At 38.3% G+C, this 16,040-nt stretch overlaps 1 non-coding gene and 1 pseudogene across 1 annotated transcript; one reads left to right on the top strand and one right to left on the bottom strand.

Annotated features, from left to right (window-relative positions):
* The window catches only part of LOC121482519, a 119,531-nt pseudogene that overhangs the window by 89,753 nt on the left and 13,738 nt on the right, over nt 1-16,040 (top strand).
* Nucleotides 1,150-1,256, bottom strand: LOC121483752. Its single transcript, XR_005985842.1, has one exon. It is a non-coding gene; the product is annotated as a U6 spliceosomal RNA (small nuclear RNA).

The raw sequence follows: 16,040 nt of genomic DNA, 5'->3' as shown, positions 1-16,040 counted from the left end.
GATCCTCAAGTCCAACATGGGGTTTCCTGCATGGAGCCTGCTTCTCCCTCTGCCTGTATCTCTGCCTCTCTCTGTGTGTTTCTCATGAATAACTAAATAAAAATCCTTAAAAAAAGGAGAGAGCAGAGCTGTATAGGAGTAGAATTTTGCATGTTATTAAAGTTAAGTTTCTATCAATTTAATTAGAATGTAATAAATTTAGGACATGTAATCCACCCGGTAATCACAAATAATATTTTGAGAAAATTACGTGAGAAATGAGGAGGGAATCAAAACAATTAACAAAAAAGTCAAGTAAACTCAAAGAACAGCAATGTATGAAATGAAGGATAAAAATAGTATCACATTCAGAAAACAATCAGGAAATTGGCAGATACAAATCATTCTTTATGAGTAAATACTTTAAATGCACATGTAGTAAACTCCAATCAAAAAGCATAAACTGACAGAATAGATTTTATTTTTTTAATATTTTATTTATTTACTCATGAGAGACAGAGAGAGAGAGAGAGGCAGAGACACAGGCAAAGGGAGAAGCAGACTCCACGCAGGTAGCCCGATGCGGGACTCACTCCCGGCACTACCAGGATCAGGCCCTGGGCCACAGGCAGGCGCTAAACCGCTAAGCCACCCAGGGATCCCCCAGAATAGATTTTTTTTAATTTTTTTAAATTTTTATTTATTTATGATAGTCACAGAGAGAGAGAGAGAGAGAGAGAGAGAGAGAGAGAGGCAGAGACACAGGCAGAGGGAGAAGCAGGCTCCATGCACCGGGAGCCCGGTGTGGGATTCGATCCCGGGTCTCCAGGATCGCGCCCTGGGCCAAAGGCAGGCGCCAAACCGCTGCGCCACCCAGGGATCCCCAGAATAGATTTTAAAAACATGACCCAACTATATATTTTTTTCAAGAGACTCACTTTTCATTAAAAGACACGAATGACTTCAAAGTGAAAGCATAGAAAAATATACTTTGTTAAATAGCAAACAAAAGAATGGGACATTAAAAATTGACATTAAATCAAAAACTATATTTGATGTAGAAAACCTAAAAGACTTCACCAAAAACTTGTTAGAACTAATACATGAATTCAGCAATTCATAGGATATAAAATCAATGCACAGGAGTCCATTGCATTTCTTTTTTTTTTAAAAAATATGGAACGCTTCACGAATTTGCGTGTCATCCTTGCGCAGGGGCCATGCTAATCTTCTCTGTATCGTTCCAATTTTAGTATATGTGCTGCCGAAGCGAGCACTCCATTGCATTTCTATACACTAACAATGAAGCAGAAGAAAGAGAAATCAAGGAATTGATCTCATTTACAATTGCACCAAAAACCATAAGACATCTAGTAATAAACCTAACCTAAGAGGTAAAGGATCTGTACTCTAAAAATTACAGAACACTTATGAAAGAAATTGAGGAAGACACAAAAAAATGGAAAAAATATTTCATGCTCATGTATTAGAACAAATATTGTTAAAATGTCTATGCTACCCAAAGCAATCTACATATTCAAGGCATTCCCTACCAAAATATCATCAACATTTTTCACAGAGCTGGAACAAACAATCCTAAAATTTGTATGGAATCAGATAAGACCCCAAATAGCCAAAGGAATGTTGAAAAAGAAAACCAAAAGCTGGTGGCATCACAATGCTTACAAAGCTGTAATCATCAAGACAGTGTAGTACTGGCACAAAAACAGACATACAGATCAATGGAACAGAATAGAGAGCCCAGAAATGGACCTTCAACTCTATGGTCAACTAATCTTCAACAAAGCAGGAAAGAATATCCATCCAATGGAAAAAAAACAGTCTCTGCAACAAATAGAGTTGGGGAAATTGGACAACCACATGCAGAAGAATGAAACTGGACCACTTTCTTCCACCATACATGAAAATAAATTCAAAATGGATGAAAGACCTAAATGGGAGACAGGAATCTATCAAAATCCTCGACAAGAATTCAGGCAACAAACTCTTTGACCTCAGCTGCAGTAACTTTTTGCTAGATACATCTCCAAAGGCAAGAGAAACAAAAGCAAAAATGAAGTCTTGGTATTTCATTAAGATAAAAAGCTTTGCAAAGCAAAGGAAACTGTCAACAAAACTACAAGGCTACCTAGGGATGGGAGAAGATATTTTCAAATGTCATATCACATAAAGCGCTAGTATCCAAAACTTATAAAGAATTTATCAAACTCAACACCCAAAAAACAAATAATCCAGTCAAGAAATGGGCAGAAGACATGAACAAACATTTACTCAAAGAAAACATAAACGTGAAAAAATGCTCAACATCACTTGGCATCATGGAAATACGAATCAAAACCACAATCAAATACTACCTCACACTGGTCAGAATGGCTCAAGTGAGCAACTCCAGAAACAAAAGATGTTGGCAAGGATTGGAGAAAGGGGAACCCTCATACACTGTTGGTGGGAATGCAGTCTGGTGCAGCCACTCAGGAAAACAGTATGGGGGTCCCTCAAAAAGTTAAAAATAGAGCTACCCTATGACCCAGCAACTGAACTTCCAGGTATTTATCCAAAAGATTAAAAAATAGTGATTTGAAGGGGCACATGCACCCAATGTTTATAACAGCAATGTCCACAATAGACAAAATATGGAAAAAGCCCAGATGTCCATTGACAGATGAATGGATAATGAAGATGTGGTATATATACAATAGAACATTACTCAGTTATCAAAAAGAATGAAATCTTGCCATCTGCAATGATGTGGATGGAACTAGAGGATCTTATGCTAAGCAAAATAAGTCAGTCAGAGAAAGATAAATACTATATGATTTCACTCATTTAAGAAACAAAACAGATGAACATAATGGAATGGAAGGAAAAATAAAATAAGATGGAAACAGAAAGGAAGTAAACCATAAGAGAGGAAACAGAGTTGCTGGAGGGGATGGGGGGCAGGGGTAACTGAATGATGGGCATTAAGGAGGGCACTTGATGTGATAAGAACTATATGTTATATGCAACTGATGAATCACCAAATTCTACCACTGAAACTAGTAATAAAGTATATGTTAGCTAAATTGAATTTAAATTTTAAAAACTGTTACTAGAGGCAAAGAACGACAATATATATTGGTTAAAAATAAATTTATCAAGAAGATATAAGAGGGACTCTTAGAAGATTAAGCAGAGTAGGATGATACTAAGCTCACCTCAAACTATGAATACACTTAGATAACAGCCACATCAGTGCAACTAACAAAGAAAATGACCTAAAGCCTGACAGAATACATTCTCCATGGTTAATCAGAGAAGAGGCCACATTGAAAATGGGAGGAAGGGCAGAGTCCCAGTTGGGAACCAAACTACAGCTGAAACTAGCCACAAACAGGAGGGACACCACAAGCATGGAGAAGAGAGAGTTACAGACCCCACACCAGGAACCCCAGACATGGTGGTTCTGCACTGAGAGGATGAGTTCCCATAACACTTGGCTTTGCAAACTAGACGGGCTTAACAACATGAATTTTTATAGTCAGTGGAGCATAACACCAGGAACATTAAATATCAGTAGACTGAGCTCTGGGAGAGCCAGAGGGCAATATGGAACTGAGTCTCCCAGCCTGAAGATCTGGGATAACATACATCCCTGCTGAGATACAGCATAAAAACAGCAGTTTGAAAAGCACCTGGGGCACTAACCTCATAAAGTGCACTGGAGGGGCAGGGATCTTTAGGAAATTTCTCCAAGAACAAAAGAGCTGAAGGGTGTCATTTATCCCCCTCCCCCCAGCAGAGATACCTGAATGCCTATGGTAACCAGCACAAACATTTCCAACATACCTTGCTAATACAGCACACTCTGCTCCCGTGTTTTCCTGAGGACTCGCCCCATCCAACCCACCCCACTCAGCAGGAGTCCCTCAAAAGTGATGCCTGACACATCTCATTCTGCAAGCAGCCCCAACAATGTTCAGTACCATTGCAATTTGACTCTTGCCCTTGGAGGAAAGGAAGATAACCACTCATACATGTTCACCTGCAGCCCCAGCAGTGGGTTAGCGGCAGACATCTGATCTGCTGGCCTCACCCACCAAAGAAAACCTCACATGGACCAGCAGGGGAGAGAGTGCCCTATAGTTCAGAGCTACTGCAACTCTGACAGACAGGAAGCAGATATCTGGTCTGACTGCAGCCCCCCACCCCCTCAATGAAATCATCTCAGGGGACAACACAGGGAAATGGCCCTTCAGGTCAATGCAATTGCAATCCTAACAAATGGGTTGAGTACAGGCATCTGGTCTGATCAAACTACAAGTCCAAGGTGGTCCCAGACTGGGCCCTTAACTGCACAAGGACCAAAACCTGCCCACAACAAGCAAAGAGAGCCATGTTAGGCAACTGAACCAAAGGCAAAAACTCAAACACAACAGTAGGACACATAAAATATACATAAGACACTCCTAAAGTATCTGGTTCTCGTGAACAGGAAACATTGCACTACAGAACACTACAGGACCTCTTCTTCATAAGGCCACTAATTTCAAGATCAGGAAACAAGATTGTCCTAATATATAGAAACAAACACATAGAGTTAGACAAAATGAGGAAACAGAGGAATGTATTCCAAATGAAAGAACAGGACAAAATCACAGCAAAAGAGCAAAATGAAACAGAAATAAGCCAGCTATTGAATGCAAATAATAGTCATAAAGATATTTACTGGACCTTAGAAAAGAGTGCAGGATATCGGGGCACCTGGGTGGCTTGGTGGTTGAGCATCTGTCTTTGGCTCTGGTCATGATCCTGGGGTCCTGGGATTGAGTCCTGCATTGGGCTCCTGTGGGGAACCTGCCTGTCTGCCTATGTCTCTGCCTCTCTCTCTATGTCTCTGATTAATAAATAAGTGGAGTCATTTTTTTAAAAAAGTGCAGGATCCCAGTGAGATCTTCAACAAAGAAAATTTAAAAAAGAAACAGAGATGGAGAACTCAATAACTGAAATTAAAAATACACTAGAGAGATGAATAATAGACTAGAGGAAGCAGAAGAATGGATCAGCAAGCTAAAAGACAGAATAATGGAAACCAACCAAGATGAATAGCAAAATGAAAAAAGAATAAGAATAGGTTAAGGGAATTCAGTGACATCATTGAGCATAATAACATTTGTGTTACAGAGATATCAGAAAAAGAAGAGAGAAAATACGGTAAAAAAATTATCTGAAGAAATAACAGCTGAAAACTTCTCCCTAATCTGTCCAAGGAAACAGACATCCAGATCCAGGAGACAAAGAAATCCCTCAACAAAATCAACCAAAGGAGGTCCACACCAAGACACATAATAGTTAAACTTATCAAATCACTAAGCTGTACACCTTAAAATAAAGTAACATTGTGCACCAACAATATTTAAAAACAAAATTTTCATGTCTTCTGCCCTCTTAAATTGGATTATTTGCTTTTAGGGTGTTTAGTTTTATAAATTCTTCATACATTTTGGATACTAACCCTTTATCAGATATATCCTTTGGAAATATCTTCTCCAATTCTGTACATTACTTTTTAGTTTGGTTGATCGTTTCTTTCATTGTGCAGAAGATTTTTATTTTGATATAGTCCCAATAGTTTATTTTTCCTTTTGTTTCTTTTCCCTTAGGTGACATATCTATAAAAAGTTACTATAGCTAATGTCAAAGAGGTTACTGCCTGTGTTCACTTCTAGAATTTTTATGCTTTTAGGTCTCATATTTAGGTCTTTAAACTATTTTGAATTTATTTTTGTGTATGGTGTATTAAAGTGGTCCAGTTTCATTATTTTGCATGTAGCTGATGAAGTTTCCCAACACCATTTGTTGAAGAGACTGCCTTTTTTCCATTGGATATTCTTTCCTGCTTTGTCAAATATTAATTGACCATATAATTGGAGCTATAAGAAAAATCAAAATCCAAACCTAGTAGAAGAAAGAAAACAATAACTATGACAACAAATATAAATGAAATAGAGATTAAAAATAATAGAATAGATCACAGAACTCAGAGCTGGTTCTTTGAGAAGATAAATAAAATTTATAAGCCTTTATTAAGACTCATCCAAAAGACAGAGAGAGAGAGAGCTCAAATAAATAAAACCACAAATGAAAGAAGGGAAATAACAACTGATACTAGAGAAATATAAATGATTATAAGAGAATATTATGTAAAGTTATATGCCAACAAATTGGACATACTACAAAAAAAGAAAACAGACATCCTAGAAACATATAACTTCCCAAAACTGAATTATGAAGAAATAGAAAATTTGAACATAATGATTATTAGTAATGAAACTTAATTAGTAATCAAAAAACTCCCACCAAAGAAAAGGCCAGGACCAGATGGTGTCACAGGTGAATTCTACCAAATATAAAAGAAGAGTTAATACCTATTCTCAAAATATTCCAAAAAATAGAAGAGGAAGGAAAGCTTCCAAATTCGTTCTATGAGGCCAACATTACCCTGGTACCAAGACGAGACAAAGACACTACAAAAAAAACAAAAAACTATAGGCTAATACCCCTAATGAACATATGTGCAAAATTCACCAATAAAATATTAGTAAACCAAATCCAACAATGTGTTTAAAAAATCATTCACCATGTTCAAGAGAGATTTATTTCAGGGATGCAAGGTGGTTCAATATTCACAAATGAATCAACATGATACATCACATTAATGAGAGAAAGGATTTTAAAATGTGATCATTTCAATAGATGGGGGAAAAAGTATTTGATGAAATACAACATCCAACAAAGTAGGTTTCAAGGGAACATACCTCAACATAGTAAAGGCCACTGATGAAAAATCAACAGCTAACATCATACTCAGTGGAAAACTCAAGAGTTTTTCCTCTAAGATCAGAAACAAGACTGGGACGCCTGGGTGGCTCAGCGTTTGTCTGCCTTTGGCTCAAGGCGTGATCCCGGGTGCAGAGATTGTATCCCACATTGGGCTCCCTGCGAAGAGCCTGCTTCTCCCTCTGCTTATGTCTCTGCCTCTTTCTGTGTGTCTCTCATGAATAAATTAATTTAATTTAATTTAATTTAGTTTAGTTTAAAAAGAAACAAGACAAAGATTTCCACTCTTGACACTCTTATTCAACATAGTATTGAAAGTCCTAGCCACAGCAATTAGAGAAGAAAATAATAAAAGTCATCCAAATTTGTAAGGAAGAAGTAAAATGGTCACTATTTGCAGTTGACATGATACTGTATATAGAAAACCTGGCAGACTCCACCAAAAAACTACTAGAACTAATAAATGAATTCAGCAAAGTCACAGGACACATGGTCATACATCCTCAACAAACAGAAATCTCTTGCATTTCTATACACTAATAGTAAAGCAGCAGAAAGAGAAATTAAGAAAACAATCCCATTTACAATTGCACCAAAATAGTAAATACCTAGGAATAAACTTAACCAAGGAGGTTAAAGACCTATACTCTGAAAACTATAAAACAATGATGAAAGAAATTGAAGATGGCACAAATGGAAGGATAGTCCATGCTCATGGATTGAGAAAACACACGTTGTTAAAATTTCTATACTACCCAAAGCAATCTACAGATGTAATGCAATCTCTAGCAAATATCAACAGCATTTCTCACATAACTAAAACAAATCATTCCAAAATTTGTATGGAGTCACAAGAGATCCCCAAAAGACAAAGCAATCTTAAAAAAGAACAAAACTGGGGGATCCCTGGGTAGCTCAGCGGTTGGGGATCCCTGGGTGGCTCAGCAGTTTGGCGCCTGCCTTCGGCCCAGGGCGTGATCCTGGAGACCCGGGATTGAGTCCCGCGTCGGGCTCCCTGCATGGAGCCTGCTTCTCCCTCTGCCAGTGTCTCTGCCCCTCTGTGTGTGTGTATCTCTCATGAATAAATAAATAAATCTTTAAAAAAAAACTGGAGGTATCACAATCCGAGTTTCAAGACATACTACGAAGCTGTAGTAATCAAAACAGTAGAGCACTGTCACAAAACAGACACAGAACAATAGAACTGCTGCTAACACTGCATCTCTTGATGGAGTTTTGGGGAGCCTCATTACTAGCAGTGGTGACAACAGGTCACATTTCACAAACAGACCACACCTAGTTAAAAGGTGTTACATTCAGGCCAAGGACCAAACACTGGCCACAACAGGCTAAGAGATCCTCTGTTGACAACCCGCCTGAAGAATAGAGTAGCAGGACAAAAACGGAGAACACTGCTGGAAGTGCCAGGCCCTGGAAAACAGGACACCATACAGAACAGTGGGCATTACAAGAACTCATCTTCATAAGGCCAATACCCTCAAGAACAGAATATGTAACTGACTTTCCTAACACAGAGAAACAGGCACAGAGACTTAGACAAAGCAAGAAGATAGAGAAATGCACTCCAAATGAAAGAACAAGACAGGGGCATAGCCTGAGATCTAAGTGAAACAGATATAAGTAACATGCCTGTTAGAGAATTTAAAGTAATGATGACAAACATACTCTCTCAGGATGCCTGGGTGGCTCAGCAGTTGAGTGTCTGCCTTCGGCTCAGGGCGTGATCCCAGGATTCAGGATTGAGTCCCACGTCGGGCTCCCTGTATGAAACCTGCTTCTCCCTCTGCCTATATCTCTGCCTCTCTGTGTGTGTGTGTGTCTCTCATGAATAAATAAATGAATAAATAAATAAATCTTTTTAAAAAAGATTTCTGGACTTGAGAAAAGTATAGAACACATCGCGGAGTAATGGAAAGCAATAAGCAGAAAAAAAGAGAAAAAAGAATTATGCAAACTGAAAATAGACTTACGGAGCACAGTGACTCCATCAAACATAATAACATTTATATGATAGGAGTCACAGAAGAAGAAGAGACAGAGAAGTGGGTAGAAAATTTATTTCAGGAAATAATAACTAAGACCTTCCTGAATCTGGGAGACGGAACAGATATCCAGATCCAGCACACACAGAACCCCCAAGAAAATCAACAAAACCAGATGTACACCAAGACATATTGTAATTAAACTGGCAAAATAGAGTGATGAAGAAAAAACTTCAAAAGCAGCAAGACAGGGTCGCCCGGGTTGCTCAATGGTTGAATGGCTGCCTTCGGCTCAGGTCACAATCCCAGATTGAGTCCCATGTCAGGCTTCCCACAGGGAGTCTGCTTCTCCCTCTGCCTGTGTCTCTGCCTCTCTCTGTGTGTCTCTCATGAATAAATAAAATGTTTAAAAAAATAAAAATGAGAAAAAAATAATAAAAATTTTTAAAAGAATTGAAAAAGTAAGAAAATATATGAAAAATAATAAGAAGAAAATAAAGAATAAACCCACGAAGAAGCTAGATACGATTTTACCCTAGAGCTGAAGCTCTGCAGCCCTCTACGAGCAGGAACCTTTGTGCAAGGGAGTTGTTTGTGATGGTCTTCTGGGAGAGGGGCCTGTTTTGCTGATTCTCAGGTGGACTTGCCCTAGTGGAAATGAGCCTCCAGGGTGCAGGGAGCCAGGGCTTGGTGTAAGCGGGTCTAGACTCCACTAGGTGGCACTGTTTTGCTCCCACAAGGCTTTCCTCCCTGATAGATGGGATGAATATAGCAAAATCCGGCTCTCTAGCCTTGGAACTGACATTTTGCACCCCGCTACTCTTCAGTGAGCCCTCACAGAAGGGAAATCACTCTTGTGTCTCTGGTTTCCATTACAACCCTGTGTTCACCCTGCCTGTAGCCAAGCTTTTTATCTCAGGCATGCAACTGAGTTTCAAAACTCCAAATTTTGGGGACTCCTACGGTGTGACCCATGCTGTTCTGCCTGAGAGGGTCTCTCCACACTCTCCCAATTTCTGGCCTGTCCCAGGGAAGTGGCCACAGGACACTTTGGCAAAACAGCAAAAAGCCAACACCTAGACTCACTGTTCTCACCTGGCTTCCATGCTCCCATGCCTGGAAAAGTTGGAATACTTAGGCACCACCCATTCTTCTTGTGACCTAGGGGATCCTCAGACCATGGAGTCACTCCTAGAATTCTGTTCCACTTTGCCATGAAAGCACTTTTAAGCCAGGCACATCCTCCATGGTGGCAGAATACTAAAAGTTCCAATTTTGCACTCTGCTGCTTATTAAACTTTGCAGTAACCTCCGTAAACAGTCTCCCTATCTGCCACCATATCCATAGCTGTATCTCCCTGAATTCAAGTGCCTGCACCTCCTACCTTCCAAAAGGTGGTCACTTTTCTACTTGTAGACTTGAAGCTTTTGTTCTCTCAGATCTCTGATTGATTTCTTTAGTGTTCAGAATGGTTTGACAACTATCTAACTGTATTTGAGGAATGAGACAAGCTTAGAGTCCCCCTAATCCTCCACCATCTTAACTCCTACCCCATCTTCAATTTCTTTCATCAGTGTTTTATACTTTGCACAATATAGATCTTTCACATCTTTGGTTAGGTTTATTCCTAGATATCTTATTATCTATATTGTGCAGTTATAGAAGGGATTGTTTTTTAATTTCTCTTTCTACTGCCTCATTATTAGTGTATAGAAGTGCAACAAATTTCTGTAATTTGATTTTGTATCCTACAACTTTGCTGAACTCGTGTATGAATTCTAGCAATTTTTTGTGGAGTCTTGGGTTTTCTATATTTAGTACAATTCATCTGAAAATAGAGTTTTATTTTTCCTTACTGATTTGAGTGCCTTATATTTCTATTTGCCATCTGATTATGGCTAGGACTTTCAGTACTATCTTGAATAGAAGTGGTGAGAGAGGACATCCTTGTCTCATTCTTGACCTTAGGACGAAAGCTCTAAGGTTTTCTCCATTAAGGATGATGTTAGTTGTGGGTGTTTCATAAATGGATTTTATTCTGTTCTAAATTCAACAAAATCTGAACATTTCCAATTTATATCAGTCAAATTCACAAAATACAGACAAGGTAAAAATCCTGAAAGCAGCAAGGAAAAAAGTCCTTAACCTACAAGGGGAGACAGACCAGATTCACAGCAGATCTGTCCACTGACATACTGCAGATCAGAAAGAAGTGGAAAGAAATATTTAATGTGCTGAACTGGGAAAATATGCAGCAAAAATTCTTTATCCAGCAAGACTGTCATTCAGGAAAAAAGGAGAGATAAAGAGTTTCCCAGACAAACAAAAACTAAAGGGGTTTGTGACCACTAAATCACTCCTGTAAGAAATTTTAAGGAGGACTCCTTGAGTGGAGAAAAAAAAAAGACCAAAAATAACAAAGACTAGAAAGGAAGAGAGAACATCATCAGAAACACCAATTCTACAAGTAACACAATGGCACTAAATTCATACCTTCCAATAATCACTATGAATGTAAATGGACTAAATGCTCTAATCAAAAAACATAGAGTATCAGGATGAATTAAAAAACAAGACCCATTTATATGCTGCCTAAAGACATCTATAGATTGAAAGTGAGGAGATGGAGAACCATCAGTCATGCTAATGAATATCAAAAGAAAGCTGGAGTAGCCATACTTAACGTATATCAGACAATCTAGATTTTAAACCAAGGACTGTAACAAGAGACTAAGGACACTACATCATAATTAAGGGGACTATCCATCAAAAACTAACAACTGTGGGTTTGTAGGTGGCTCAGTTGGTGAACCATCTGCCTTCAGTTCAAGTCATGATCCCAGCGTCCTGGGATTAAGTGACATATCAGGCACCCTGCTCAGCAGGGAGTCTGCTTCTCCCTCTCCCTCTGATGCTCCCCCCTTATGCTCTCTCTCTCTCTCTCTCTCTTTCTCAAATGGATAAATAAAAAATCTTTTTTTAAAAAAGAACTAACAATTGTAAATATTTGTGCCCCTAACTTGGGAGCACTCAAATATATAAATCTATTAATAAGGAACATAAAGAAACTCATTGATAATAATAGCAATAGGGGACTTTAATACCCCACTTACAGCAATGGACAGATGATCTAAGCAGAAAACCAACAAACTAAAAAATGGCTTTGAAAGACACACTGGACCAGATGTACTTAAAAGATACTCAGAACACTTCACCCTAAAGCAGGAGAATACACATTCTTTTCAAGTGCACATGGAACATCCTCCAGAATAGATCACATACTGGGTTATAATAAATCAGGCCTCAACAAGTATGAAAATAATGATATCATACCATTCATATTTTCAGACCACAATGCTATGAAACTTGAAGTCAACTACAAGAAAAAATTTTGGAAGGCTACAAATACATGGAGGTTAAAGAAAACCCTACTAAAGAATGAATGGGTTAACCAGGACATTAGAGAAGAATTTTCAAAAATACACAGAAGCAAATTAAAATGAAAACATGACAGTCCAAAACCTTTGGGATGTAGCAAAGGCAGACATAAGATGGAAGTATATTGCAATACAGGCCTACCTTGAGAAGCAAGAAAAGTCTCAAACAACCTAACCTTACGCCTCAAGGAGCTAGAAAAGGAACAGCAAATAAAGCCTAAAGCCAGCAGAAGAAGGGAAATGACAGAGATTAGAGCAGAAATAGACAATATAGAAACAAGAAAGAAATTGAAGGTGATACAAAGAAATAGAAAGACATACTATGGTCATGGATTGGAATAACAAATATTAAAATGCCCAAACAATCTACACATTATTGTAATCCTTATCAAAATACCAACAGCATTTTCACAGAATAAGAACAAACGATTCTAATTTGCTTTGAACCACAAACAGAAGACCCAAAGAGCCAAAGCAACCTTGAAAAAGAAAAGCAAAGCTGTAGGCACCACAATTCTGGACTTCAAATTATATTTCAAACCTGCAGTAATTAAAACAGCATAGTACTGGTACATAAATAGGCACATAGATCAATGGAACATAATAGAGGGCACAGAAAGAAAACTGCAATTATGTGGTCAATTAATCTTGAACAAAGCAGGAAAGAATATCCAATATCCAATGCAAAACCAACAGTCTCTTCAACAAACAGTATTGGGGAAAACTGGATAGCCACATACAAAAGAATAAAACTAGACCACTTTCTTAAACCATACACAAAAATAAATTCAAAATGGATTAAAAGTCTAAATCTGAAACCTAAAAACAGAAAAATCCTATAAGAGAACACAGGCAGTAACCTCATTGACTTTTCAAGATATATCTCCTGAGGCAATGGAAACAAAACCAAAAGTAAAATATTGGGACAACATCAAAACAAAAAGCTTCTGCACACCAAAGGAAACAATCTACAAAGCTAAAAGGCAGCCTATGGAATGGGAGAAGATATTTGCAAATGACATATCCAATAAAGGGTTAGTTTCCAAAATCTATGAAGAACTGATAATACTCAACACCCAAAAACCAAATACTCCCAATTAAAAAAATGGGCAGAATATATGAATAGAGATTTTTTCCAATGAAGACATACAGATGGCCAACAGATATATGAAAGAATGTTCTTCATCTCTTGCCATCAGAGAAATTCAAATCAAACTACAATGAGATATCACCTCACACCTTTCAGAATGGCTAAATTAAAAAAAACACACACACAAGAAACAGCAAGTGTTGGCAAGGATGTGGAGAAAGGGTAACTCTCTTGCACTGTTGGTAGGAATGCAAACTGGTGCAGCCACTGTGGAAAACATTATGGAGGCTCCTCAAAAATTTAAAAATAGAGCTACGCTACACCCCAGCAATTGCACTACTAGATATTTACCCAAAGGGTACAGACATAATGATCTGAAGGGGCACCTGCACTCCAATGTTTATAGTAGCAATGTCCACAATAGCCAAACTATGGAAAGAGCCCAGATGTCAATCGACAGATGAATGGATAAAGAAGATGTGGCATATATATACAATCAAACATTACTCAGCCATCAGAATAAAATCTTATCATTTGCAACGATGTGGATGGAGCTAGAGGGCATTATGTTAAGCAAAATAAGTCAATCATATGGGGAATATAAAAAATAGTGAAAGGGATCATATGGTAAAGGAGAGAAAATGAGTGGGAAAAATCAGAGAGGGTGACAAAACAGTGACAAAACATGAGAGACTCCTAACTCTGGGAAACTAGCAAGGGGTAGTAGAAGGAGAAGTGGGCGGGGGGATGGCGTGACTGGGTGATGGGCACTGAGGGGGTTAGTACTGGGTGCTAAGGGATGAGCACTGGGTGTTATACTATATGTTGGCAAACCGAACGCCAATTAAAAAATATACAGGGATCCCTGGGTGGCGCAACGGTTTGGCGCCTGCCTTTGGCCTAGGGCGCGATCCTGGAGACCCGGGATCGAATCCCACATCAGGCTCCCGGTGCATGGAGCCTGCTTCTTCCTCAGCCTGTGTCTCTGCCTCTCTCTCTCTCTCTCTGTGACTATTATAAATAAATTTAAAAAAAAAATAAAAAAATAAAAAATATACAAAAAAAGTTAGTCAGAGAAAGACAATTATCGTATGATTTCACTCATATGTAGAATTTAAGAAACAAAACAGAATCATAGAGAAAGGGATGGGGGAAATAAAATAAGAAAATATCAGAGAGGGAGACAAACCATAGGAGACTCTTAACTATAGAAAACAAACTGAGGGTTGCTGGAGGAGAGGTTGGTAGGGCGATGGGGTAATTGGGTGATGGGCGTTTAGGATACATGTGATATAATGAGCACTGGGTGTTATATGTAACTGACGAAACACTGAACTCTACTTCTGAAACTAATAATACATTCTATGTTAATTAATTGAATTTAAATAAAATAAAATTTTAAAAAGATATTTAGCTTAACTAAATATTCAATATTATATAATTCATACAAAAAAAGAAGTGGACAGAGGATATGAGTACACATTTTTCCCAAGAAGATATCCAGAGGGCTAACAGACATATGAAAAGATATTCAACATCACTCATCATCAGGGAAATACATATGAAAACTACAAAGAGAGATCACCTCACACCTGTCAGAATGGCTAAAATTTACACAAGAATCAACAGGTATTGGTGAGGATATAGAGAAAGGGGAACCCTCTTACACTATTGGTGAGATGCAAACTGGTGTAGCCACTCAGGAACACAGTATGGAGTTTCTTCAAAAAAGTCAAACATGGAACTGTCCTTAAGACCTAGCAATTGCACTACTAGGTATTTGTATTTAAATGATACAAAAATATGAATTTGAGAGGGTACATGCACCCTGATGTTTATAGCAGCATCATCAACAATAGCCAGATTATGGAAAGAGCCCATTCACTCCTTAGATGTTATCTATTGTGCTAGAAGACTCCAAAGAAATCATTAAACCCCTTGACCTTTACAAGGACATACATAATCAGTACTATAAGTATGTATAATGCAGGATACAGGTCATAGCAAGAACAGAAAGAAGCAGTTAAGGAGAAAAAAAAACAGTTCTTTATGGAACCCTTTCTGTTTCCCTAACTCATCTACCCACCCCCCACCCTGGGATTTTTATCATCCTTATTCTTAAGGAGTGTGAAGGTCTCATCTTCTGTAACTTCTTCAAGGGATTGTAGACCCTGCCTGTTGAGAGACATAAGAATCCTGAGCTACCTGATAAATGAAGGGTCCTAGTGTAGACTGACTTAGAGGTGTGCATGAGACCTCATCATAGGACTAGGATGCTTCCTAGAGAGCACCCATTCAGCTAATTTGTCAAATATAGTTATGCAGAATATGCAGAAATAATAGCCCCTAGAACAAAAAAGAGGACCTAGCATAATTATTATTATTACTAGTAAAAAGTTTTTTTCCACCATGACCATCCATATTTGCTAAACCAGGAAGAAATTCAAATATTGAGGGAACTAGAGGAATCAGACATTGCTTTAATTTAGATATGCATGTCTGACCTAACTCTGTGAAATGAATAAGGGGTGGTGGAAAGGGAGGTGGGCGGGGGGTTGGGGTGACTGGGTGATGGGCACTGAGGGGGACACTTGGCGGGATGAGCACTGGGTGTTATGCTATATGTTGGCAAATTGAACTCCAATATATATAAAAAAAAAGCATGTCTGTTAAACCTTTGGCTACATTAG

The sequence above is a fragment of the Vulpes lagopus genome, chromosome X, assembly GCF_018345385.1.
Source record: "Vulpes lagopus strain Blue_001 chromosome X, ASM1834538v1, whole genome shotgun sequence".
Lineage (NCBI taxonomy): Eukaryota > Metazoa > Chordata > Mammalia > Carnivora > Canidae > Vulpes > Vulpes lagopus.
This window is presented reverse-complemented; position numbering and strand designations above follow the sequence as displayed.